Below are 26,382 nucleotides of genomic sequence, written 5' to 3'. Positions count from 1 at the left end.
TGGTCCGTGTGCGACATGAGGTACGAACTCTGTCTTTCTACGGCAGCCGTGGCGAAAAAGCTATGGTGCGCCGAGCCACTGTGTAAGCTGCAACGTGCATAGCAGCTATGGAGGGAGGCGGACAACCGATGGGGAAGTTAATTTTTAGGACGTGTAACGAAGAAAGAAATGAACAAGAAAACACAGGACACATTATCACAACCTAAAATTAACTGTCTTCAGAATGTCTCTGCGACAAAGTTTCAAAATCAGGAATTATGTCACTTACTGCCAATCGTAGTTGATCTGTCATTCGTGATCTAAATTTGATTTTTACTATTTTCATTGTTGAAAATAATTTTTCACAAACGTAAGTTACAGCGAACATGACTTCAACAGAGTAAGCGAAAGAACGAAGCTTCAAATATTTATTTTTTTCCTTCAAACATTTATTTTTTTCCAAAGATTTGAAAAGTTCAATATCTGTCAAGTCCTTACATCTAGCTTTCATTTAACATCACATTGTAAATCTGTGAGCTTAAATTGAAGATCTAACCGCATTATTCGTACATCTGCTGTAAAAGAATCGACGTACAGAGATGATAATAATAATAATAATAATAATAATAATAATAATAATAATAATAATAATAATAATAATAATAATAACACTTAACCTTTTAATGTTTCATCAGTAACATGTAGTAACTTATAATGCCGTTTTATGTTATACAACCGTTTTCCTAGTAATATTTGTGAACAAATCATACATTTAATATTTCCATCATATTGTAAGCAAAAGAATGCATCCTCCCATCCTACTTGAAACTTTCGTTTTTTATAGAGGTACATGGTTTCGAGAGAGATATTGCGACGATACGCCACTCGCAGGTCCGAGACAAATACAAATTGAACGGAGTTTGACTCCAGTGAGTGAGAGGCTGGGGATTGTAGGTAGGAAGCGAGAGAAAAGCACTGCGAGCCACAATGTGCTCGTGAGTCGCATTTTCGCCGCGGCTGTTCTACGGAGTACTGCGGACATAGGTAAACATAAGGGCTGTTCAATGTTTTTTTTATGGCGTGCGGACCGAAACATAAATAATTAACGTACATAATTTTAAATAATATATTGCAGTATATGCAAAATATATAACAAAACAACTTTGTGGTTAAGTATAATATACGTGATACGTTTGATACATAAAACAAACTTCTGGAGGAAAAACTCTCTAAATGTATCTACATGCAGGACTTTCATTTCAAAACTTCCCACTCTAAATAACTATTAATTCAAATTTAATTCAATTTAAACAAAAAAACACGTAAATTTATATTGAGGGGAAAGTCTTAAACCAGGCTTAATCGCATTTTAGATTTCACCTCCCACCCCCAGCAACCCCCACTTTGAAATTTCAAATGACACCCTTATATTTTTATACTTAAACTAGTGGCTTGTGCAGCAAATGCTGCTGCAAATTAAGTTCGTTAGACGTTCAAATAAAAATTTTTCAGATTTATTTTCAATGAAGAATACTTGTCTTTTTGATAGTTATTTGCTTCCATAATAATGAAACATACTCCCTCTGAATGGATTCTTTTAGGCCAAATACTTTTTCTTGAACCTATCCAACTTCAGTTTTTGAGTTTCAACGCGAAAACGCAAGTATCAATGTCAGGACGATAGCAGTAGCTATTTCAGGTCATTGTGGATTGTAGGCAAAAGTTAAAAAATGTCAGGTTTGCAAAGCTTTCGAACAATAGCATTTTCGTATAGCTGCTGCATGTAGAACTTGAAATGTAGAGCGTAAAATCATTTTATCCTACTAAGAGATCTTGCTGAAATGATCTGGAGACCACAAAATTTTCTAAGCCCCTTATTTTATCAGTAAGTAATACCTTTTGATCTTTCCTTAGGAACTGTAATTTTTGCGCTCTCTCGAGCCAATACTGAAGACAATGACACATATCAATATCTACACTACACCGCCATTAAGTATATGAAAACGACCCAACCCCACTGGGTTAATAAGTATAAAAATATTTGATTTTTAATAACAATATTATTATCTTACTTCAGTTTTGTAGTTATATATAGCAGTCACTCAGTAAATTATAGAAATGAAGATCTAAATTAAGATATTCTCTACATTTACTTACATAACCTCAAAACGTTTCACTTTCATGTCATCAATATAGCATCAATATTATGTACAATTAATGAAAAATATATGCATCATGATATTAACTATAATAATATTTAATTTCTAATAGTAATAATGTCATGAAACCACCTCAAGTTTCGTAGATTTGAATATCCAATACACAGCTGTACTCAGAAAATTATACACTGCAGAATCATTTTTTAATAACAAATTGAATTGAGCTTTAAATATGTCGGCAATCCTGCAGGTCATGGCCTTCGTGTAACAGCCTATTGTTTATTGCAGTGCGTGTTTTGTTCTGAAATTCAATCAAGTCGGCCGTGATTCAACAAAATTAGTTCTCAAAACTGACAACAGATGGATTTTGGAAAATAGGAAAATTATGCAGGAAAATTGACATTTCACTGAAAACTACTACTTTTCCGAAAAACTTTGGGTTCCAAGCTTCAAAATGAGGGTCCATTTATTAAAATCCGTTCGGCCGTTTTCCCGTAATTTCCATTACCAGTTCAAATTATATATATATATATATATATATATATAGATATATAGATATGAAAGAGCATTCAATTGTTTATACACCTCATTCATTTGTTTTCGCATCTTTTTATCATCGTCTGGCAACCTGGATTATTGTTATTGTTGGTTAGAGCTGAAGAGAATAAAGCTACAAAAACTTATTGAGCATTTCATGTAATAGTTGTGTTTGTGTATTAAATTATTTTAAAATGATGTATGCCCTTCAAGAGAGAACATAAATCATCCTTATTGATTTTTAGTAGGTTATTTTACGACGCTTTATCAACAGCTTAGGTTATTTAGCGTCTGAATGAGATGAAGGTGATAATGCCGGTGAAATGAGTCCGGGGTCGAACACCGAAAGTTACCCAGCATTTGCTCATATTAGGTTGAGGGAAAATCCCGGAAAAAACCTCAACCAGGTAACTTGCCCCGACCGGGAATCGAACCCGGGCCACCTGGTTTCGCGGCTAGATGTGCTAATCGTTACTCCACAGGTGTGGACCTCCTTATCGATTAAATTTAGGAAATTACACAAAATAAGCTGTGTTTTCATCCTACAATCAACTGATAATAACAACACTTCTTATAATCACTACAGAATGTTTCGTATTTAGATGAATTTTGTTTTATCCCATGCACTGTTCTGATCGAAATGTCAAATTCTTGAGCGATGGCTCTGATTGATTCACCTTTTTTAAACCGTTCCAATATTTGTAATTTCTCCTTCAACATAAGTACACATTTTTTGTTCCCTGCCTTGCTGCCAACGTGTACGAATATCTGCACACTACTGCACTGGTTCAACTGGTTAGCCCTGTGCAGCACAGGACAGGGTGCGTTCACTTAGTTTGTATCGTGAAGTATACGAGAATGAGCATCTATTTGTGGAGTGTCTATTTGTAAAGTTGCACTGTATACTACGAATACATTGAACAGCATCAGAGGCAAGGAGCAGCATTGTCTAACGTCCCAATTAATTATTATTTGTTTCGGATGTGTGATTCTGTTATCAACCTTCATCGTTATCACATTACTCTGGTACATTTCCAAAATATTTTGTAGAAACATATTTGGGTTGTTTCAGTAATGTAACACTTTGAATTACACTGTCAACCTCATCATATCAAAGGCTTTTTTCAATATCAAGTAAAGTTACATGGGTTTCTAAATTATATTCTCTTCTTTTTCATGTTGTTGTTTAGTCAACTGTACGAAGACAGGTCTGAACCTTACATCACTCATGCGGCAACTAAACCAGGAAGATAATGGGGTAGGCTAGCCAGTTTCTTTCCCCCTCCATTGCATACATCGCCGACTAGCTATATATTACACTAGTCAGACTTCAGATGCATACAAACAATTGAGGACCGTTTTTGCAAAACTTGCTAACTGTAAAATTTGCAAAATTGAGATTTTGGTGGATTCGTTAACATAAAGTAGGCCTCTACACGATGTTAAAGTTATCTTAGTAAAATTGAATTATTTCTCTTCATTGTAGTGTGTCAAAAGTGTGATGATTACATCTATAACCTACTTGTCTCCATTCAGTTTTTTATGTCTCCTGTAAAATTTAGTTTTTCAGTTAGCAAGTTTTGCAAAAACGGTCCTCAATTGTTCTTTCTCTGACACATATCGTGAAGTGAGATGTACTGCCTGATAATAGACGTACATATCAGCCAGAACCTCCATCAGAGGAGGCAAATTTCATTCGTCAACCAAACACGGTCAGCATTTCTTTATGAATATCTTTTGCTGCCAAACATTTTGCCCGGAACAATTGCACAACTGAACGCTGCTCAACAATAGTAAGTTACACTCGTGCAGAGGCACGGCAATCTGACAACTGCTGCTTCTTTGTTTCGCTTGTGCGCACATCGATAATACTAGAATCTAGCGGTAATAGCTGCAGGAACCTCATTAAAAAATCTAGATCGCTACCTCAACTTGTAAGTTACTTACTCTCTCTCATAGATAAACTGTAATTAATCTACCGTATAACATTTCAGAAACTTTTGTTTGCAATAGCACGATATACGTTATGTTGTAATAAGAGAACTGGATTATGAGTTAAGCTGGAAGCAAGAAGTCTGTATTTGTGAGGGATCAAACTAGTTTCCCATAAAACGTCGAATTTCAACTTCTGCTACTCCGAAATATCAATGCAAATGAATTCCTTGCTAATGCAGAAGAGTAACAACCCCGGCGACCGCGGCGTTTCTCTCGAAACTTTGTTGTTCATCCGCTTACGGAGTAGTTAGCATCAGAAGCACAACTTCCAGAGTAACGAACCCTGCGTAGTTAACAAGATAACTTACATCGCACCCCACAGGCTGTGTCTTCAGAATTACCAATTATTTCACACGTTTCACATCAAACTTGCAGGCTATTCAACCCAATGCTGAAGTCACGAAGTTCCGATTGTCTACTTGCACATTACCAAGAGTCAATATTTTGTCTCAATTCCGTACTCCTGATTTCTGTACTCTTTAATACTATGTTGGGACACTGTTAGGGAATTTCTCGAATCAGTCATTTATTCGAATTGATTTCGTCCGGACAGAAGTGTATATACGGTTCGATGTCTTCCTGTATATAGGGGAGAGTTGGGTAGTATCGGACAGTGCGTTTCTTTCATCTACCAGCCACACCTGTGGAGTAACGGTCAGCGCGTCTGGCCGCGAAACCAGGTGGCCCGGGTTCGATTCCCGGTCGGGGCAAGTTACCTGGTTCAGGATTTTTCCGGGGTTTTCCCTCAACCCAAGATGAGCAAATGCTGGGCAACTTTCGGTGCTGGACCCCGGACTCATTTCACCGGCATTATCACCTTAATCTCATTCAGACGCTAAATAACCTAAGCTGTTGATAAAGCGTCGTAAAATAACCTACTAAAATAAAAAAAAAAATAAAAAATTCATCTACCACCGTATTGTAGTACCTGAATGACATGGTTACGTTTCTGTATGCGACATCACAGAAACTTAACCATGTCTTTCAGGTACTATCATCTGGTAGATGAAAGAAACTCACTGTCCGATATTACCCGATGTCCAATACTACCCAACTCTCCCCTAACTTAAATTTCATTATGCACGGGAAAAAGTCGAACCGTATGTGTACTGCTGTCCGAAAAAAAAAAACTAAGTCAAATAAGGAATTCCCGTACCTAACGATCCTAATCCGAAAAAATAAAATGCTGACGACTTTCCACTCTACAGACCCGTGAACAATTCGCAGGAAATGGAACTGCAAACTGTGTCGGGATAATTTTCTCGACTACGCACTGCTTCTTCTGGCATTTTCTGTAATTTTCCCATAATTTATAAACATCAGACTCACTACTTAGATCTTGATGGGACTAATATTTCTCTGTGATCAACAGCAATGTCTCAGACGTGGCTGTTCTATAATGACGCTATTTTTACTAAAACAAAAGAACTAAAAAATGTACTAGAACTTTTAGAACACACTATATTTAATGGATTAACTGAACTGATTTAGCCATCGACGTGGCTCAGTCGGTTAAGGCGCTTGCCTGCCGGTCTGAAGTTGCGCTCGAGCGCTGGTTCGATCCCCGCTTGGGCTGATTACCTGGTTGGGTTTTTTACGAGGTTTTCCCCAACCGTAAGGTGAATGCCAGGTAATCTATGGCGAATCCTCGGCCTCATCTCGCCAAATATCATCTCGCTATCACCAATCTCATCGACGCTAAATAATCTCGTAGTTGATACAGCGTCATTAAATAACCAACTAAAAAAATGAACTGATTTACAATATACAATTCGTGGACTTATAAGAAAAACGCACTATGTCGAAAAAATGGGAAAATTCCTCAAATCCATCATGATGATCTCCATATACCAGCCCTATAGGCTACACTGGTCGACATTTTTTGAGAAAATTCCTTCCCTGTGAAGATTCTAACCAGCGCGCATTCCTTAACGCGAGTCCTAGACAGGATTCATTAGGACGCCACGCAACGGCCCGGAACTAAGTGTTCCTTTACGTGCCGTAAATCTACGACACGAGCCCCAGCTTCATTTCCCTTTCGAAAGAAGCTTACTAGAGATATCATCGCCGTCGTATGAATTTGAACCCGAGAACCCAGGACCCAATTATAAGCATGGTAACCACTAGACCATGGGTGTCCAAACGCCTATAGAACCAGGAGATATTGCACGTCAAGCATGCTCTGCTTAGGTCAATAACTTCCCATATAAAATAGGAAAAACGACCTTAAAGAACATGTGCTGCGGGTTGCTTACGCCAGGGGCTACCTTGCACAAGTTACAATATTATTGGCCTTCTGCGCACTAGGCTAGACAATCGATGATTGTGGTGATGATGATGATGATGATGATGATGATGATGATGATGAATGGCGACAATGATAGCTAGAGTCATTGTGCTGTGGAAAGTGGTACAGCGTTAACTACTTTATGAAGAAAATGTTTATTCTCTTGCAAGAGTTCGATGGACTTGGTCTTTAGAAAGTAAAAATAAATTCAATCCCTTCTCTGTTACAATTTACATAAGAAAAAAGACTACTTGCATCAGTTAAATTAGAATGATTCCCAGAGTCATTAAGGGCGAAGGTTCGACGAATGGAAATGAGAAACGAAAGTGATTTCTCGAGCTTAAACTTAATTACACGGGAAGGTGTGAAGGTCGAGAGATAAATTTATGTCCGCTGTGCAGCTGATCTCAATCTTACATTCAGTGTCCGCCGCATCTGTACACGAGTCCCTCGCACCATCCAATCGTTTGCAGTCAACGATATGACATTAGGAATCATTCCCAAAGTGTGGATGTGGCGGGTATAAGAGTACACACACATCGAAGTTAACGATCTTCTTAACATAAACTTTCTATCGCGCAAGAAGCAACTGTTTTAGAAATTTATTTATTTATTTATTTTATTGCTAGTAAGTTTGAAATTAATACAAATTAATAAATACAATGAAAGATAAACTAGCCCCCTCCTGAATGAGTAAGACTCGTGCTCAGGAGGGGATTCCAATACAGACAAAAATAAAATTAAATTTGAGAGTGAATACAGATTAAAAAGTGTTTAATATGTTTAAACACAAACTATAAACCCAATACAAATTTTTTTATTTTTTTTATTAATTTCGAGAGGATTCGTGGTTAAAATAATATTAGAATAAAATACGTTTAATAATCTGCGACCTTGACTCATGCTATGATAAAAAGCTGCATTGGTTTTACATTTTGGTTCAGACAAACGCAGAGAATTCGTATTTTTAGTTCTATATTTATGTATATACCTTTCAAAGTTATTAAAATTTCTATGAAAATATTTTAATAAAATAAAATAATAGATGTGTTTAATGTTGGAAACTTTGAAATGTTTAAACAACAATTCAGTTGAGTAATCTTTCTGCTTTTTTAAACAAATGTTTAATAATTTTTTCTGTAGTAAAATTAACGGATATAGGTTGGATTTGTAAGTTCCACCCCATACATAAATATAGATTGAAATAATCCTAAATAAATTATACGTAAACAGTTAATTGACAAAATATTTCTTAGAACAACAAAGTAATATAATGTTTTACGTAATTTATTACAAATATAATGGATATGATTATTCTATTTTAAATGATTAAATTAAATTCATAACAGTAATTTAATAATAAGAAAATACAGTAGTCCTAGTACAAAATACGACAATTATACTCTACAATGTCATTAGATATAAAGCGTAGAATTAAGCTAGGAAGAGTTTTTGAAGGCTGAGCTATTACTTGGTGATGCAAGAGGTTTTGATTTTGAATTTATAGCGAATAAAATCTGACCTAAAATAAAAAAGTAAGAAAATAATTGCAATGTAATTTCAATTCAGAGTACTTGCTACTATAACTTTTAGACGTTTAGTAACTATTTACTTACTTAGACACTTGTTTAAACAGTTAATCTTGACTTGCTATGAGCCTATCAGTCAGACAGGCTAGCTGCTTGTAACGATCCCCATAGTAGGTTTTCATCTGACGACGAAGAGAGATCCACTTTTCGAAACGTTGTGCTACAATGTTGAAAATTAGCAATGGAAAAAGTCCAAACAGCTCAACCATTGAACCCTATATTATTATTATTACTATTATTATTATAATTATTACTATTATTACTTACTTACTTACTGGCTTTTAAGGAACCCGGAGGTTCATTGCCGCCCTCACATAAGCCCGCCATTGGTTACCTATCCTGAGCAAGATTAATCCATTCTCTATCATCATATCCCACCTCCCTCAAATCCATTCTAATATTATCTTCCCATCTACGTCTCGGCCTCCCCAAAGGTCTTTTCCCCTCTGGCCTCCCAACTGACACTCTATATATTATTACTATTATTATGATTATTACTATTATTATTATTATTATTATTATTATTATTATTATTATTATTATTACTATTCACTGCCATTTCTATCCATCATTCTCATCATCATTTCTTCTGTTTTGTTTTGTTTTGTATCTTGTGCTAAACTGTAATTGGCCTTGCGCTGTTGTTTTGCACGTTAATAATTTTAATAAATAAATAAATAATTACTACTATTATTACTATTACTATTATTATTACTATTAGTATTATTATTACTATTATTATACTATTACTACTACTACTACTACTAGTACTATTATTATTATTATTATTATTATTGTTATTATTATTACTACTATTACTATTATTATTATTATTATTATTATTATTATTATTATTATTATTTTGATCACGGCCCCCTGCTAGAGAATTACTGCTCTAGACTTCACCCAAGCCTATTTTTACTATTTCAGATGACTGAGGGCGGCAATGAACCTGCGGGTTCCTTAAAAGCCATTTGTAAGTAAGTAAGATGAAATGTGGGACAGGTGGAGAATGCTCGTAGAATGATAAAGGTAAACAAGAGTATCCCGAGAGTAACGCACTGCAACATCTGCTTTGTCCACCATAATTTCATCATCACAGGCCCGGGATCAAACACGGCCCGTCTGAATGGAGGACCAGAGCGCTATCTTTGATCCACAAATGCAGCATGGTAGCTTACAATACCAGAAAAAATCCAGCTTGCCAAATAGTATTTTAAAAATCTCGGAAGTTCTATATTTATCTTCAGTAAACATGTTTACTGATGGCAACTTCCGTCCTAACAGGCGCTAGAAATTCCATGTGAGAAATAGTTTTCCTTGTTTACATGAAACGGAAATTGTGTGATAGCGACAACTTTACGAACTTTCCTCAGGATAAGCAGCCGCTGTAATCACTGTAGATTACTACAGACGACTGGCTAGAAATTAAGTCGATACATCACTGAAGAAAAGTGTATTTGATCTCTGCACGGAGATTTATTTGATGAGGGATCAAGTCGTTATCTTATGAAATGTTCATAATCACTAACAGATCTAAATGTAATGACTAAGAACTAATCGTAAATCACATTTTTTTAACGAACACGTTGCCAACTTCTCTATCCATATCCCTTCCTTCCTAGCAACAAATTAGAAGAGATGACAAATTCGGTACCTATGTGAATTCAGATAATATTAATGGTTGTGTTTTTATGTGTCAAATAATAGCAATGGGGATATCGCGCTGCTGGATTTTTGCCCACCAATAGGCCATTGCTTCTGTACTTCTTGAGGAAGAAGCTCGTAAGTAGGGGGCGGATTTTGATCACCTAAAAATCTACTTAAAATGATAATTAAAATGCCCTTAAACTAATGGAAAAATGACATAAAATTAAAAAAAAATGGCATTTAAATATTATTCACCGTACTCGCACCATAACTTCTTAAAAATTATTCACCTTGTTTCAATGACTGCCCTGTAAATCTCGGATAGAGGAGGAAACTTCCTGGAATTTGGCTGATAAAGGAAAAGAACATGAAAAAAAATGGAGATTTTAAGGAAAAACTATAGATTTTAATGAGGGTTTAAAATGTGTTTCAATGAAGGGTGGTCCATGTCAGTGCCTTCATTCTCCGTCGCCTCCTCCTTCCGCGCTTCACTTTTGTTACTAGCTCTTCCAGATGAGGGAGTGTGAATGACAAAACAAACTATGGGCGCAGCGTGCATTGTTGCAATCTTTGTGTCAAAAATACTGTCTACTACAGTAGACATCCCTTCCGAACCATGTTGAGGACACAACGTCCTGTCCAGGACTTGGTGAAAGTTTCCCCCCCTTCAAACATAAATTCTAAAGACAACCTTGTAGTGACAAAAGAACAGTGGCGGTCAAAGTCCTCACTTAAACTAAGCTGCTGACAAGCATTTTATATTACTTCCATTGTGTGAAGTGAAGCCTTCAGAGGAATAAGGGATGGACTTTAGAGTCTGTTCCAAACTATAAAACTCAAACTTCACTGTTATTCACTTATTCAGTAGGTAATTACTACTAATCTATTTGGTTAGAAAATGATTTAACAGACCTATCGGTAAAGAAGAAAGTAAAACGCATTCCAAATGATCTAAAAGTTATAAAAAGTATTAAAAATGACAAAAAAAATGCCTAAAAATATAAAGATGACTCGTTAGTTCAAAAACGTAAAAAATGCAATGTAAGAATAATTTTTTTCGTTAATACTACCACAGAAAGGATTTCTATATTAATAGGCACCGTCCTAATGTGAAAAATAAGATGACTTTTCATCAACATCCGCCCCTTATTCATAAGTTAAAGGTGATCTTTCCCTTCATCACCCCCCCTCTCTCTCTCTCTTAATATTCATACACTATTTTTCACCATATAGATTTACAAGTATTAGGGTAAACTAGGGTCTGTTAGACAGTCGGGCATGTTGGACACTTTGTACTTTAACGTGTTACCTCGCCACTTATGGGCACCACATTCTGCTAAAAGTCAATGACGGAAGTAGCCACGAGTGGGGCTACTTCCGTCATTGACTTCTAGCAGAATCTGGTGCCCTCAAGTGGCGAGGTAACACGTTAAAGTACAAAGTGTCCAACATGCCCGACTGTCCAACAGACCCTAGTTTACCCTAAATCTTATAAGACCAGTTTAGTTCTCAAAACTGAGACTGTAAAACAACAGAGTAGGTGTAGGTGAGAATAAAGCAAAATGGGCTTATTGTCTAGGGTTATCACCCTTTATAAATGCATTTTGGTGGAGTTGGGTTAACTACTGAAGCGAAGTCTTAAAGATTTAGAATTAAAAGGACGAAATTTCAATATACTACGAACATATTTTGACAGTTATATAACTTTTTAAATGCCGAATTTTGTAACCAAAAACTGCAAATAATTTCTACATATATATATATATATATATATATATATATATATATATATATATATATATATATATACCAGACGCAAATTTGTGAAAAAAATTGTATATATCTAAACCATACAATTTATATCGTAGTATATAAATATTATAGATTTATTAATTTGTCCCACAGAATGATATCTGTAATATTGACAATTAATATTTGAGGAGGGTTCGATCACCGGCGCCGGAGCCAATGTTTCTCCTCAAATATTAATTGTCAATATTACAGATATTATTCTGTAGGACAAATTAATAAATCTATAATATTCTCATAGCTGCAGTGCATATGTCTGTACAGATTACTGTGCACTTAACTGCGGAATCCGGCCACACAAGTCACTGAACTGAGTGCGCTCCTAATATAATGGCAGTTGACATTGGACATATACGTCAACATATATGCCTAACTTGGAGTCAGGCCACAAAGGGAAACATTGAAGGAGGAGGGTTCGGTCCGGTGCTGTGGATTGAATTCGGCGTAGCTCAGTGGTCAGAGCGCTTGGTACGTAGAACCAAGAACCCGGGTTCGATCCCTGGCGCCGGAGCGAATTTTATTCCTCAAATATTAATTGTAGTATATAAAGTCAAATATCTTAATTTTTAAGGAATATGAAGAATGTCTTTTGTGTATAATGCATGAAACAGAAGAGATATTGGCCAACCCAGAATATGCTAGCATAAAAAATATATGTCGATTACTACACAGAGTAATGTCAAATAAATGCATGAAGAATGATGACGATGATGATGATCATCATCATCTCTCAAACTACAAACTTTATTCTGAGAGGAAGTAGTACTGCAAAATACTAGAATCATGAAATGAGAAAGATAAAGGAAGCATATGGAATTAAAGAAATTCTGTGTATATCGCTTTGGATATCATAAATCTGATAAAAAAATCCGTTGATATCGAATCCTTAACCATTTGTAAGTTGCAGTCTCCTAATGACAGACCGATAATATGACGTATACAACGAAAATAAATATCGTGTAAAGTTTTTTATTATCTCCATATGTTTGAAATCGGTTATTTGATGACGCTGTATCAACTACTAGGTTATTCAACGTCGATGGCGAGATGGGACTGAGCATTCGCCAAGGAAATACCTGACATTCGCCTTACAATAGAGAAAAATTTCAGCTAACACCCAGCTAAATAGTCAGCGCAAATGGGAATCAAATGCTCGCTCGAGTGCAACTCAGAATCATGAACAAACGCGACTATTGCCTCAGCTATGTCCGTGGCTCCATTTCTTCTGTATGTTGTCTTGGCAGACCCTAGGCCTTCGATAAAGCAACATCAGCAAACCTTCTTTCGGAGGAGGACCTTCAGTTCACTTCAAATATCCCCGGCCTCTTCGTAGCTCCTTTTCCACAACTTTTTTTTAGACTTTCTTATTTCTTTTGACGTTGAGGGCGCGAAAGCTATGCTTGACTTTCAACTACATCTAGATCTTTACCCAGAGTATGTCCGATTTTCTCCACTCCCTCCTCTTTATCTGAGTGCCAATCAGATCTTACGCATTCCTCTACAGCTCTACATTTCACGTAACATTTCGCTAAAATACGACAACTTTTTCAATACATTTGTTGACAAAAATGTGAAGGCTATTTGTAATTCCAGTTCCATAAAGTAAACACTCACAGTTTTGCTGGGTGAAATAGACTGGAGCACGACGTAATTTGTTTACCGATGCGTTGCCAGCAGAAATTTCTTCATGTCTGTAGCAAGTAACCTCCAAGATCTTAGACCAACGACTCGGTATGATTCGGAGGAAAGTTTCTCAGTTTAACCAAATTGCATGTTTAATATGCGCATAATTAACTTCTTCTTAAGTCGAGTACATGATATATTCGTATCCAATGAAAACAACACAAAGGACAACTTAAGAGTAGGATCCAAGATGTTATTACTCTGGGGTAAGAGGATGAATACTTGGAAAATTATGTTAGAAGAAAATCACAGAATTAATCAAGGTAAGGCGTGTGCACGAGGTACCGTATTCTATTCCATTACACGGCCTCTGTCTCTACAGGGTGTCTCTAAATGAGACCGACAGATAGATAACCTTCGAGGAAGCATATTTTGTTAAGGAGCCCATGGGCTGCGACGCTTCGTTTCAGTGCAAGAAGGCGGCAACGGATAATCACTCTTTTCAGTCCAAGAGGGGTGTGTCATTACTACTATCGCTCGGTTTGTTTACGTCATTTGGTATCGATTACAGCACGTTTGTTTACTTCCATTGGTACGATCTCTTGCTATCCGTGATATTCGTCTGCGTAGTTTAGTACTTGTACTGCATTCATTCTGGTGTAATGTTCAGTACAGTTTAATGCGTCGTTGGTTTCGTTTTCTGTACGTATTTTTTCTTTGCTTGTATTAACACACAGAACCGTTTGCTATTTGGACATATCTACTTACTTTATCCCTACAGTTGAGTGATAATCTTTAGTAAATTCTTCTAGCAACAGTGCATATTTCTGTACAAATTACTGTGCACATTACCGTGGAATCCCGGCCACCAAATCACTCAACTAAGTGCGCTGCTTGTATAATGGCAGTTGACTTAATAAAATGTCAACATACATGTCCAACTTGGAGTCAGGTACAAAGGGAAAAACACTGGAGGAGGGGAGTAGACGTGGATTGGACTTCGGCGTAGCTCAATGGTAAGAGCGCTTGATACGTAGAACCCGGCACCGGAGCGAATTTTTCTCCTCTAATATTAATTGCTACTGTAGCATGACTATTTGATCTTTCTATAGACCTATTGCTTCGAGAAGTTTGTCTCTAATTCTTTTTTTTTTATTGGGTTATTTTACGACGCTGTATCAACATCTAGGTTATTTAGCGTCTGAATGATATGAAGGTGATAATGCCGGTGAAATGAGTCCGGGGTCCAGCACCGAAAGTTACCCAGCATTTGCTCGTATTGGGTTGAGGGAAAACCCCGGAAAAAACCTCAACCAGGCAACTTGCCCCGACCGGGATTCGAACCCGGGCCACCTGGTTTCGCAGCCAGACGTGCTGACCGTTACTCCACAGGTGTGGACCTCTAATTCTTATGTCATTGTTTTTTAACCTACAAGAATGAAGGCAAAGAATTACCTATTTAGCGGTAGTATGTGCAAATAATAAGTTAATGTCGACCACAAATTAAAAATAAAATTTAAGATCCAAATAAACTTTTAAACCCAACTAGTGAGTGAGTGATGATGGTGGTGGTGGTGGTGGTGGTGGTGGTGGTGGTGGTGGTGTATAAATCGTAAGTCGAAACTGGGACTGGTTACCAAAGTACCGCACGCTGCTATTTCTCTATAGCGGCTTGAAGCTTTCATGGCCGTGTACATAACTAATTGGCGCGACCTAGGTAATTAGAAATCCATTGCTGCTCTTTTCTAGTGCATACCGACGCTTTCGTGGCATAGTCACAAAGCATAAGTCCATTCAGCTACAGCGGCGTGGATCGGCTGCCAAGCTGCCTTATACACTAAGACGGGCAACATTCCATCCCAAAGCCATTCACTTACTCCCGCATGCTTGTGTTTCTTTCAACAAGAATCTCGTATTACTTATACTTTGAAATACTTTCAAACATTTGTTTGAAATATAAGAAAATACGAAGCAAAGTAACAAATGACAGGCTGTCGGCTTCAGAATACAAACACAGACTTTCCAAGCGACGTGGTTGTAGCTCCAAGCGACAGTTTCAAAGCTCAGAGAAATAGACTACATTTTGCATTGAATTCCTCGGACGCTCCCTTGAAATTCAGACCAGCAGACACTGCATGAGAAGTCCGCGCATGCGCCGCAGCCAAACTCTTCCTGTCGCGAGTCCCTCCTATAGAAAGCAGCATCCTATAGAGATGAGCTTAAACGATATTTTCAAGTATCTGTGACAACTGTGACTGTGACAATTAAATATCTGTGACTTTTATCGGTGATTTTGTAACACCGATATTCTATATCGATACGTAGCATGAATTACACCGATATTCTGTCACACCGATAAAAATTAGCAGGAAATATTGAACAGCAGTGAAATATGAATACGATTTCTCTATACACACCACTCATCAGTGATTTATATGGGAAAATCCAACAAAGAAATTATATACATGTACCATTAACAACTAAATACTTACCTAACTGAACAGTAACATGTCAAAAGTTAACCTCATGTACCAAGAGGTTATATTAAAGATATTGAACCAGTTTATCATTTTTAAATGTAGTTGGGTATGGAGAAATTGAGGTTATACGATTATCCTAATCGTTTTAAAAATTGATCTTTTTTATTGTATATAATATAATGGATACATTTTTTTAAGTCGTGCATTAACATTATAATATTGAGTCAAAGAATAAAAATTAATGAAACATAAGTATTCGGAAAAACATTGGAAAATAATTACAAAACAAAACACTTGTTCAGACAGGATTTTACACAAGATTACATACTGGTAACCAATGGTGTTATTATTTAAATCGTGTAATAACTACATCATTTATAATAAGATGGAGAAACTGCTGTTATTGTATCATGCGCACGCGCAAACCTACAACGTAGAGGAGAAAATATCAGTCAAAGAGTACCGGTACTGAATACGGAGAAGATTTCCATAGCGATATTTTGTCACAGTTATTTCGCGTCATCAGTCACAGGTTTATCTGTGACAAAAAAATACCTGTGACAAAATATCAGTTTGTGAAATATCGGCCATCTCTAGCATCCTACAATACTGCCACATTAATTTATGGAATCATTTCCGTCTTCGCTGTCGACTATAAATGGATTAACAGTACATTATGCAACGAGCCTACAATGGTAGTAATTAAGACGCGAGTATGTTTATGAAACGAGCGCAAGCGAGTTTCATAATTTTCATACGAGCGTCTTAATTACCATTATAGGCAAGTTTCATACGACTTTTTATGCTCGACCATATTTCTAACTTGAAATTATTCATAAGTATTCATGTTATTCTTATCTGACTGGGGAGCGGAACTGACCTTGTGCAATATATCGTAAATTGTGAGATGTGCGCAGACGCGAAAGTATTGATTTCTTCCGAGACACAAATGTCATTGACCTTGATATAATCTAGAAAGTAAAATAAAGACTAATCTTGATATAACCTTGAAATTAATTTAGACATTGAAAAACGAGATGACAAATTTAATTTATTTGAATATTATTTAAATTAACGCTAATTATTATAGTAACAGAACATAACCTTCTGCGACAGTATTGGATTTCCAGCCTCCGTGACGTCTCGCTAGTTGTCCTTCGATTACATATCCGAGAATAATCGATACTTGCGCTTTCATATTGTTACAATGGTGTTTTCTGATTGGTGGAACACCTGAACTTTAATGACTAGGTATACTTTAATGAGGTCCATTAAAGGGCTGCTACCAGGTGTATATTACTACATTTCGGCATGGTCGAGGATAAAATTATTTTTTGATGGCCAGCTAATGCATCCTGAGAGAAATGTTGCCGTACATTTCATTTTTCTGGTACTTGATGCGCGCGCGATCTGTCGGTAGATTTCGAAACTAAACAAACGTCATGCCGCGTGGGCAAAATTACAAAATAAATAAATAAATACAGGTAATAAAATAATAAAAAAATAACAACGAAACACAGATTTAACAATGAATTAAACTACAACAGCACTAATAATAACTCAATAACAAAACAGAACTCATTTATGTTAGCTGGGAACTGGTACCCACAAGCCACGAAGCAGACGAAATACAAATACGAACAAGCAAGGCTTTGTTCATATTATTAATTAATTATTTCATCTAGCGGCCAGTCGCCCCGGTTGGCTTAGTTGGTATAGCGCTGGCCGTCTATGCCCGAGATTGCGGGTTCGATCCCGGAGCAGGTCGATGGTATTTAAGGTATGTATTAAGGTTTGAAATGGCGTTTTTTTGACTAAAATTTTCTTTGTAATAATGTTAGCTGCAAAATCCTAGTACAGAGCATTGTACGCATAAACAGCAATAACTCAGTGAAAGAAATTTCAAAATTGAGTAATTTTTAGAAAATATATGGCATTTTGAAGAAATAGAATAATTTTTAATTAATGATTTTTTTTTAAGGAATCAAAAAGTGAAATTGAAGTTTCTGATATATGGTTATGTTAGTCTACTTTCATATGTTGTCTGATAAATATCTTAAAAAGGTTGGTTAAAAAATGTAGATTTTCCTCCAAAACGTTAATACATACCTTAAGTATGCTTAAATACGACAGGCTCATGTCTGTAGATTTACTGGCATGTAAAAGAACTCCTGCGGGACAAAATTTCCGGCATACCGGCGACGATGATATAACCTCGGCAGTTGCGAGCGTCGTTAAATAAAAAACATAACATCTAGCGGCCACGGTGGTCTAGTCGCTAGAGCGCTGAAGTTATAATCCTGTGGAACCCCCGATTTATAACTTGTGTTGGGCAAACCCGTTATTCAGGTAGCACAGGAATTTTCTCCGGAAGCTCCGGATCTCCTGTGGCATTTCACCGAATCATCTCATCTCATCGCGGATGTAGCGTAGACCAGCCTCTTGTGGCGCACCCTGGGCAATAACTCTGTCGGTAAATTGGTCTATACAACTGGCTTCATATGGGTGAATGATGAACAGGCATTTATATTTGATGTACTCCACCGGCGTCGCAGTACGACAAAACCAAAACACTTGTTCTTGCGAAAGACCCCGTCACATGTAAGCTAGAGATAATACTGCGTGTCCAGTTCAAAGTGTGTCATGGCTCGCTGTATGCCATCATGTGGCTAGCCGATGAGCCTAGAGGAATTCAATCTTCCTACACTTCCGCAAAGGCGTATTACTGTTGTGCGACCGTCACTTAGGTCGCACTGGTTGCTAGCAGGATGGCTACTGCGTTCGTCTTCTGCTCATTCTCGTCAGGATTTCTGACACCACCATTGTACACAATGGTAATAACTGGAGCTCTCAGGATACTATAGGAAACTACATGGCTACTAAACTAAGTCTGAAAATGATTGCGTTATTGTACACTACTTGATTTATTCTATATTTACAAAAATATACAAAGTTACTTACAAGGTAATTCATCAGATGACGCCATGCCGCTCAGATTCACGCTCTCTGCCAGTCTTCACCAACTAACTAACTGCCGCGTCTCCTTTCCAACACTTTTTATGTTTCGGTACCGTTTCTCGCCCGGGGTACCGACCACGCCATCCACGAAGTGAGATGGTTTTAAAACACTTTTGACTTCACGTACTTACAAATATCGTCTTAATCAATCATTTCTTATACTTAATTTTAATTTAGTGCATTATAGTGACAAGTCACTATAATGAGATTACGCGCAAGAAATGAGTCCGAACAATGAGTGATATAATTTAGCCAATTAAAATGCATGCTTTGTCCTACTGGACCAATGAGATTGGGCCAGGAAACGAACTGATGCGTAAGAATACTTTCGTTGTAGGCAGTGACTTTACCACACGCCCGACAAGACTCTATACCGCTGGCTAAGCATCTCAAGACCGTGTATTCCACTGATTCTGTTCCTGTTTCCAATTTAATACTCCACAGGAAATCATGCTACAGGGCGTTCTTTAGCCCTGGGGCATAACATTACCTATGTGGCAGAGAAGTTGCCTGGCAAGTACGGCGTACATTCTGAAGAGTACTTACCGATAGTTACGGTAAGGCCGGTAGTGGCAGGAATGTGAACTGTTTGGAAACACGTACTGAGGTGAGTTTTTTCTTTATGGGGAGAGGGTTAAGACGATTACTTACGTATTTGTTGACATTAACTTCGACGGTCAACATGGACACGGAGCATTTGATTTGTGTTGTGGAATGTTGCCGTACGCAACCGATGATAACAAATACCCTGCGTACGATTTGCCCGCGCAAAATACAGTTCGAAAGAGGTTATGGTAGCACACACACACTGTACAGACCACCACCTATTTGCTACGACGTTCAAGTTATACCGTACAAGTTCTCAAGTTCAGATTGAACGCCTTAAATAATAGGCAACTTCACTGACAGAAAAGCTGAAACTTGCTTCAAATCGCTGACTCACAACAGTGGCGTCATGGCACACTTTGAAATGAACACCTAGTATAGCCTAGCTTGTATGTGAAAATTACAGCATGTAAAACAACATGGCCTTAATTAAGAAGCCACAAGACGAAATTTCAGACGATCTATTCCTCGCCGCACTGAAGTCTCAATTAATTTGCAGATGGATGTTGTCTGCGGTCCAACATATCGACTGAGATTACTGAGTCTGCAGAACGTGTCTCCAGCCCGCAAAAGTGTCTGAAGGACAAAGAGGATAAAGAATGAGCAATAGAAAAAACTTGTGTGACGGCGAAATATACAAATGTGTAAATGTAGTAAGTAAAAGCAGGCAAAATACGGAATTTAATATTCTAAAGGATGCTTACTAGCGGTATGAGAACAAGGATTTTTACGGTTCGTGAAGCGTAGAATGCAATTAAAACCAACAAAGTTTTTCATAGTTCATAATATTTCAGTAAAATGTTCATATTTTTTTTTAAATCTTCATAGCTTTCTTTTTCTGCACGATTTTCCTCCATCCGTTAATATTTCTAAAACTACCACTGAGCCAGGATTTCCAGACATTACAAGGAAACAATTAAGATGTTTTCCAGGAAACACTTCAAAAATCCAATACAGCCATTTCACTAACATTTCTGGATAACCAAGAGCAAGTGAAATCCCAAAATTCGCCTTTAGAGTGGTTTCTATTGCACCTTGTGTCATTCTTTCGAATCCAGTGAATGTTTTTCAGTAAAGCCATGTTTATTTTATTGGTATAAATTAATGTTTTAAGGGGTTAGGTACAGCTTACAGCAGTAAAATTATGTAAATATTCAACATTTTTTCCCCCCATTACTGTATCTTGTACAATAATGAAAATTATTACGTGTAAAACACTGTCCTTCTGCTATATGAAAAAAAAAATATTTTTACGATTTAAAAAGGATTACTTAATTTCTTTTTAATTTCGCCCCCCCCCCCAAATTCAATTCACTGTGCAGCGAGAAGAAGCGTTTCCCACATAACTAAAAAACTATCCAACATTGTGATGAAATTTTTTGTGTGTATTTATGCATGTCATATCTACAATATGATGCAAGATAACTTCTCTATCTTTGATAGATTCTCTGATAAATATTAAATCCATTTTAAAAATGGTCAAATATCAGCACTGCTTTCTAACACAAAAAAGTTATTAAGAAATGTAGTTGAAAGAGCATGATATTGTAAACATGAGTTTCAGCAATAAACTAAAAGATATCAGTTATGAGGGAAACGCTCAATCACTGCACAGTAAACTACCAACATTTTGAATTTTGAAAAAAAAAAAAATTATATAAATAATTTTTTTAAATCGTAAAACATTTTTTTTCATATAGCAGAAGGACAGTGTTTTCACATACCAATTTTCATTATTGTACAAGATTCTGTAATGGAGGGAAAAAATGTTGAATATTTCCAAACATTTTACTGCTGTAAGCTGTAACTAACACCTTAAACGGATTTCAACTATCCATTTTACAATCTACTTAATTTCTGTTCTTTTTGCAACTTCATGGGATTTCAGCATGCAAAACAATATTAACTCTCAGAAGACGTAATCTTTTGCCAGAAAATATAGAAAAGTTACTTGTGTTGTATTGTAACCAATGCTGAGCACAAACAATGTTTTATTATTCATCCTCTTCAATATAAAAAATGAGTTGTTTAGTTCTTGCATTTCGGTAAGGATCTGCTAATGTTGGCAAAGTGTTTAATTATGCCGATGTATTGTATTTTATTTGACAGTAATTAAATATAGACAAAACTATTAATCTTTAAAGCCTTGTTTTGTAAATAATTATGTAAACTTGCTCAAAGTATAGGGTTATTCAAAAGTAATAGACATAACATTTTTTTTTAATTAACGTATACAGAAAATGGTAACACATTTGTAGGTATCGAACAACGGGATTTGTCCATTTATCACACTCATTTATTTTTATTAACATGGTAACAGATTTTGTTTATGTGTCAAAAATAAATTTAATTCTTATTGACTTTTTAAATCACTATCATTGACTATGTTTTAAAATTGTTTTGATTTACAAGATCGAAATAATCTTGTTCAGTGTTATTATGAATGTAAAAGAAGTTTAACAAACGTCATACAAAAATTCAGAACAAAACATAATTTACCTAACACTTGGCCAGCACGTTCGCCCGACATCAATCCAGCAGATTTTTGACGGCGGCGTTATTTAAAAGCCCGAGTTTTTTTTTAATTCTACGATTACTGGCGAACTAAAATATGCAATTTCGCAACAAATTGAAGATATTCTACTAGATCTATTAATAAGTGGTGTTCACAACATAGAGGAAAGTTTGTTGTTTGTTGAAGAACAAAATGGCGGACGTATTGAACATTTAAACTGAATCCAATAAACTCCATATCTTTATGATTATGTTCTTGTTTTGTGTATATCTTAATTCTTAAAAAGGTAATGGCGACGTCAAAATGTAACTTACTTTTGAATAACCTTGTAGTTTAGGAACGATATTTTAGCACTGAAATATTTATTTAATATTTTCATAGTTTGCATGTCAAAATATTACATTTTTATTCATATTGTGCCGGTCTCTAGTAATGAGTAATAATTATATTACAAAATGATGGTCGTATATGAAACCATAAACCTTGCAATAATTTATGAGAGAATATTTCGCTGTATGCATGTGAGGTTATAAATCCTTCAGAGGATTAAACCAGGCTGAAGCACGCTATTAGTTGAACTAATCGGTTCAAAAACTTAGCTTACAGCACCATTTAATTCTCGGTACACGAGTGGTCTCCTTGAAAATGTCCAATCAATACGTGTGCATTAGTGTGTTGCTAAAACATTCATGATGTAAAATGATGTAGCAGATAATATTCTAGCAGTGACCTAGCATTTCACACATTAAATCTGATGGTGCCTGTTGTAACCGAATTAACTTTTTCATAGCATTTTTTTACATCGATTATGATCCCCGTCGGGCATTTGTCCATTAATGTATTTTCTAAAGCGATTTATTTATAATATTTTGATAATGTTATGCATTGTAAGCGATGTTGACATAATGAATTGCGAAATTTAAGCAAAAAGAAACAACACATTATAATTACATTTTAATTCTCGGTTACCTACCACCATTCAAAATCCCCAACCTCTCTAATAAAACATGACTGGTTGGTGATTTCCAATGCTCGACACCTGACAACTAAGCCATCACTTCTATAATACGATTATATGGAAATAATTATCAGCGGCAGCTGTTTCTCTCTTCAGATAGAATAAATATACGTGGCAGAATGAATAATTTATTGTGATATAATCGCCGAGAATCGAACCGGGCCGGATAGTCCGGAGGCAAACGAACTACCACAGAGCTAACTCGGCGGACTTTTCTACAGTGTTAACACAGTCTAGTAGGCTATATACAGTCACGAAGCACAATGTGTATGAAATATGCATCCATAGATAGTTGCTAACCACTAGGATCGCTACTATCGCCTCATCACAGACAATGCGAAATAGTAGCGCCACATTCTATTATTCCTAGTACCCTTAAAACTCAAGCTTCATGACTGTATATACTAGACTGTGGTGTTAACGCGTAAAACCCTTAGGGTGCTATTCATAAACATTTCGCTAGCCCGCGCTATGAGCGTGCTAAACACGATTCATATCATATCATATTGCTAACACTGGTTTATGAATACGAAAAACGTTAGTTCGCTGATCATCCACCGAAAGCCCGCGCTAAGAATGTCTATGAATACGGCCCTTAGTGAATATCTCGAACAATCTCCTAGAAAATCCTCAAGTAAACTTGCACGCCAAGACGACATTTCTTATTATTCTTCCCCAAAAAAGTGATTAAAATGCACAGTTTTAGTCCTAGCTGATCCCGCTGCCAGAATTGCTTATTTAAATTCGTTTCTTCAATCAGGAGACAGTGGTATCTAAAACTCTGAATTAGTATTGTTTTCTGATGAATATTAATTCGAGAGCCGCTATAACGTAGTAAGTTAGATTTTTTTTAATTCCATTTATTAATAATAGCTATTCTTTTGTTCCGTGCGTGCGCATTGTATAGTCGGGGCGTTTTCTCTCTTTGCGAGTAACAGGTATAATCTTGGCTCTTACGCTATCATTCGCCTATGTTGGTACTACGTAGATAACCGTAAAATGTGCACTTTTAGGCCTAATCTAGTGCTGCTTATGATTAGGTTTTCTCCGGAGCGGTTGTTTGCGCGCTTTCAATCGGAGACCTCCGGTTACCTCCGATTGATGCCGCGCAGGTTGTATATGTGCAGTGGCGCAGACATACACTTTCCGCTGAGCATTCCTTTAATCGGATCAGGTAGTGATTCGAGTCCGATGACGTCCGCATATCTTTTAAAATAAATTCTAATTTGTTGTTGTTTAATCTCTCTGTTATGTCAATCTCTCTCTCTCTCTTTCTCCGGCTCTTTTTTGTGTTGCTTAAAGTGCTACGTTAGCTGACAGATTTATTTTCTAGTTTTGAAATTCATAGTATATGTGGAAAGCCGTATTAGTTTTATGTCATTGATCAAATTAGCAACATTCAATCTAACTGCAAAACTAATGCAGAAGTAAAGCTTTTCAGTAGCTAATGTAAACATTTATACTTTAATTCTCCTAGAAACTCTCGTTTATTCGCAAACAGGTTTTGTCAATTATTATTCTAATCGGTTTAGTTAACGTAAAATATATTAAGGGAGCTTCAGAATGAAACAAAAGAAACGTGGGCTATCAATGGGATAAAGTTTACTGTCCAACATAATTTATTCAGATTCTTCACCGGACAGGATTGTGATTATTGTGTTAAAGGGTGTCAGTATTTGAACTGCCTCTTCTAAAACGCGCCACTCCTGCTCTGTAATAAAAATATCAATGGATATCAACTTAAGGATAATTGTAATTATATTATTACCAGATGTTTCTTTAGGTTCATTCAGAAATATTTTAATCCAAACAGTAAAATATAACTCAAGTTGTCTAAACAGTAAAATAAAACTCAAGTCGTCTTGTAAATATTTCATTTGTTTTTAATTGCCTAGAAAGTTACGTTTTAGAGAAATTTCAAGACTTTTTCATAGACTGTGAGCGTTTGGGAACAATAGCACTAAAACAATTAAAAAAGAAATCGTATCAAAGGTTTTGCGTAATTGTTTTCACCAAGTTCGCGATTGTGCGATCGCTTCAAATGGTCTAACAAATTCGAAGTTCCACCACCCTTACAGTAAATTCGCCAACAAAGTTTACAGTGTGCGACTTTATTATTACTTTCAACTAAATTAATGAATTTCCATGCGACGGATATCCGATTTGGTGCCATTTTATTCCACTCACAACTACCGTCAGTCCGTACGCGCCGGTCGTCCTTGAGCGAACTGTCGCTTCGCTCCGAACCCCCGCATCCCTCCGTATGTCCCCTGTTCTACCTACGGTAGTATCGGAGATCACCGGTGGAGAGCTTTATTCGTAATCTCCGATTCCTCCGCGGTAGTAGTCACTCCGATGAGCAGCATTGGCCTAATCCCAGTAGCTATGCATCTAAAATAGCTTTATAAAAATATTACTCTATATACGGCATCGCAACATCTGAACTAGAACAAACTTTTAACAAATAATGTACACTAACTTGATACGAAGTCTACAGAATAGACATCTATAGACGATGGAAGTGGTAGGAAAGAAAACAGTATTGGTTATGGACAACTAGTCCACAGTGTTACTGATGTAGGCTCTACGTGTTTCAAAACGCATCTGCTGTTTTAACGAAAACACTTTACAGGGATCACTGTAAGTCGAGAATAATGGAAGTACTCCATGTACAGCCATTGATGCAGCCTTAAGAGGTCCAGATGCTGTTGTTACCTCGTATATTTATATGCAGTGAATATGCACTCAAGCATCTAGTGCTCTAGTACGTGGAAAACTTTTAAAGTTTTGAAAGCCATCATCCGTTGAACGATATTTTGTCTCAAAGCAATGCAACAGGCATCAAGTTATTTTTACACAAAATCTACGTGTTCCACGACTTAACTTCGTTACTGAAAGACTAAAGAATTCTTACAATACAAGTAGATCCCTACAATTATGAAACTTAGGAATGCTATGATTTTATTATCAAAAAATCTGAAAGTTAGAATTTATAAAACAGTTATATTACCGGTTGTTCTTCATGGTTGTGAAACTTGGACTCTCACTTTCAGAGAGGAACATAGGTTAAGGGTGTTTGAGAATAAGGTGCTTAGGAAAATATTTGGGGCTAAGAGG

General features: G+C 36.5%; 1 protein-coding gene and 1 non-coding gene across 2 annotated transcripts in view; one reads left to right on the top strand and one right to left on the bottom strand.

Moving 5' to 3' along the window:
* The window catches only part of LOC138702051 (osteocalcin 2-like), a 497,730-nt gene that overhangs the window by 318,001 nt on the left and 153,347 nt on the right, over positions 1-26,382 (bottom strand). The gene's annotated exons all lie outside the window — the stretch shown is intronic.
* Positions 12,444-12,516, top strand: TRNAT-CGU (transfer RNA threonine (anticodon CGU)). Its single transcript has one exon. It is a non-coding gene; the product is annotated as a tRNA-Thr (tRNA).

This window comes from Periplaneta americana, chromosome 6, assembly GCF_040183065.1.
Source record: "Periplaneta americana isolate PAMFEO1 chromosome 6, P.americana_PAMFEO1_priV1, whole genome shotgun sequence".
Taxonomy (NCBI): Eukaryota; Metazoa; Arthropoda; class Insecta; order Blattodea; family Blattidae; genus Periplaneta; species Periplaneta americana.
This window is presented reverse-complemented; position numbering and strand designations above follow the sequence as displayed.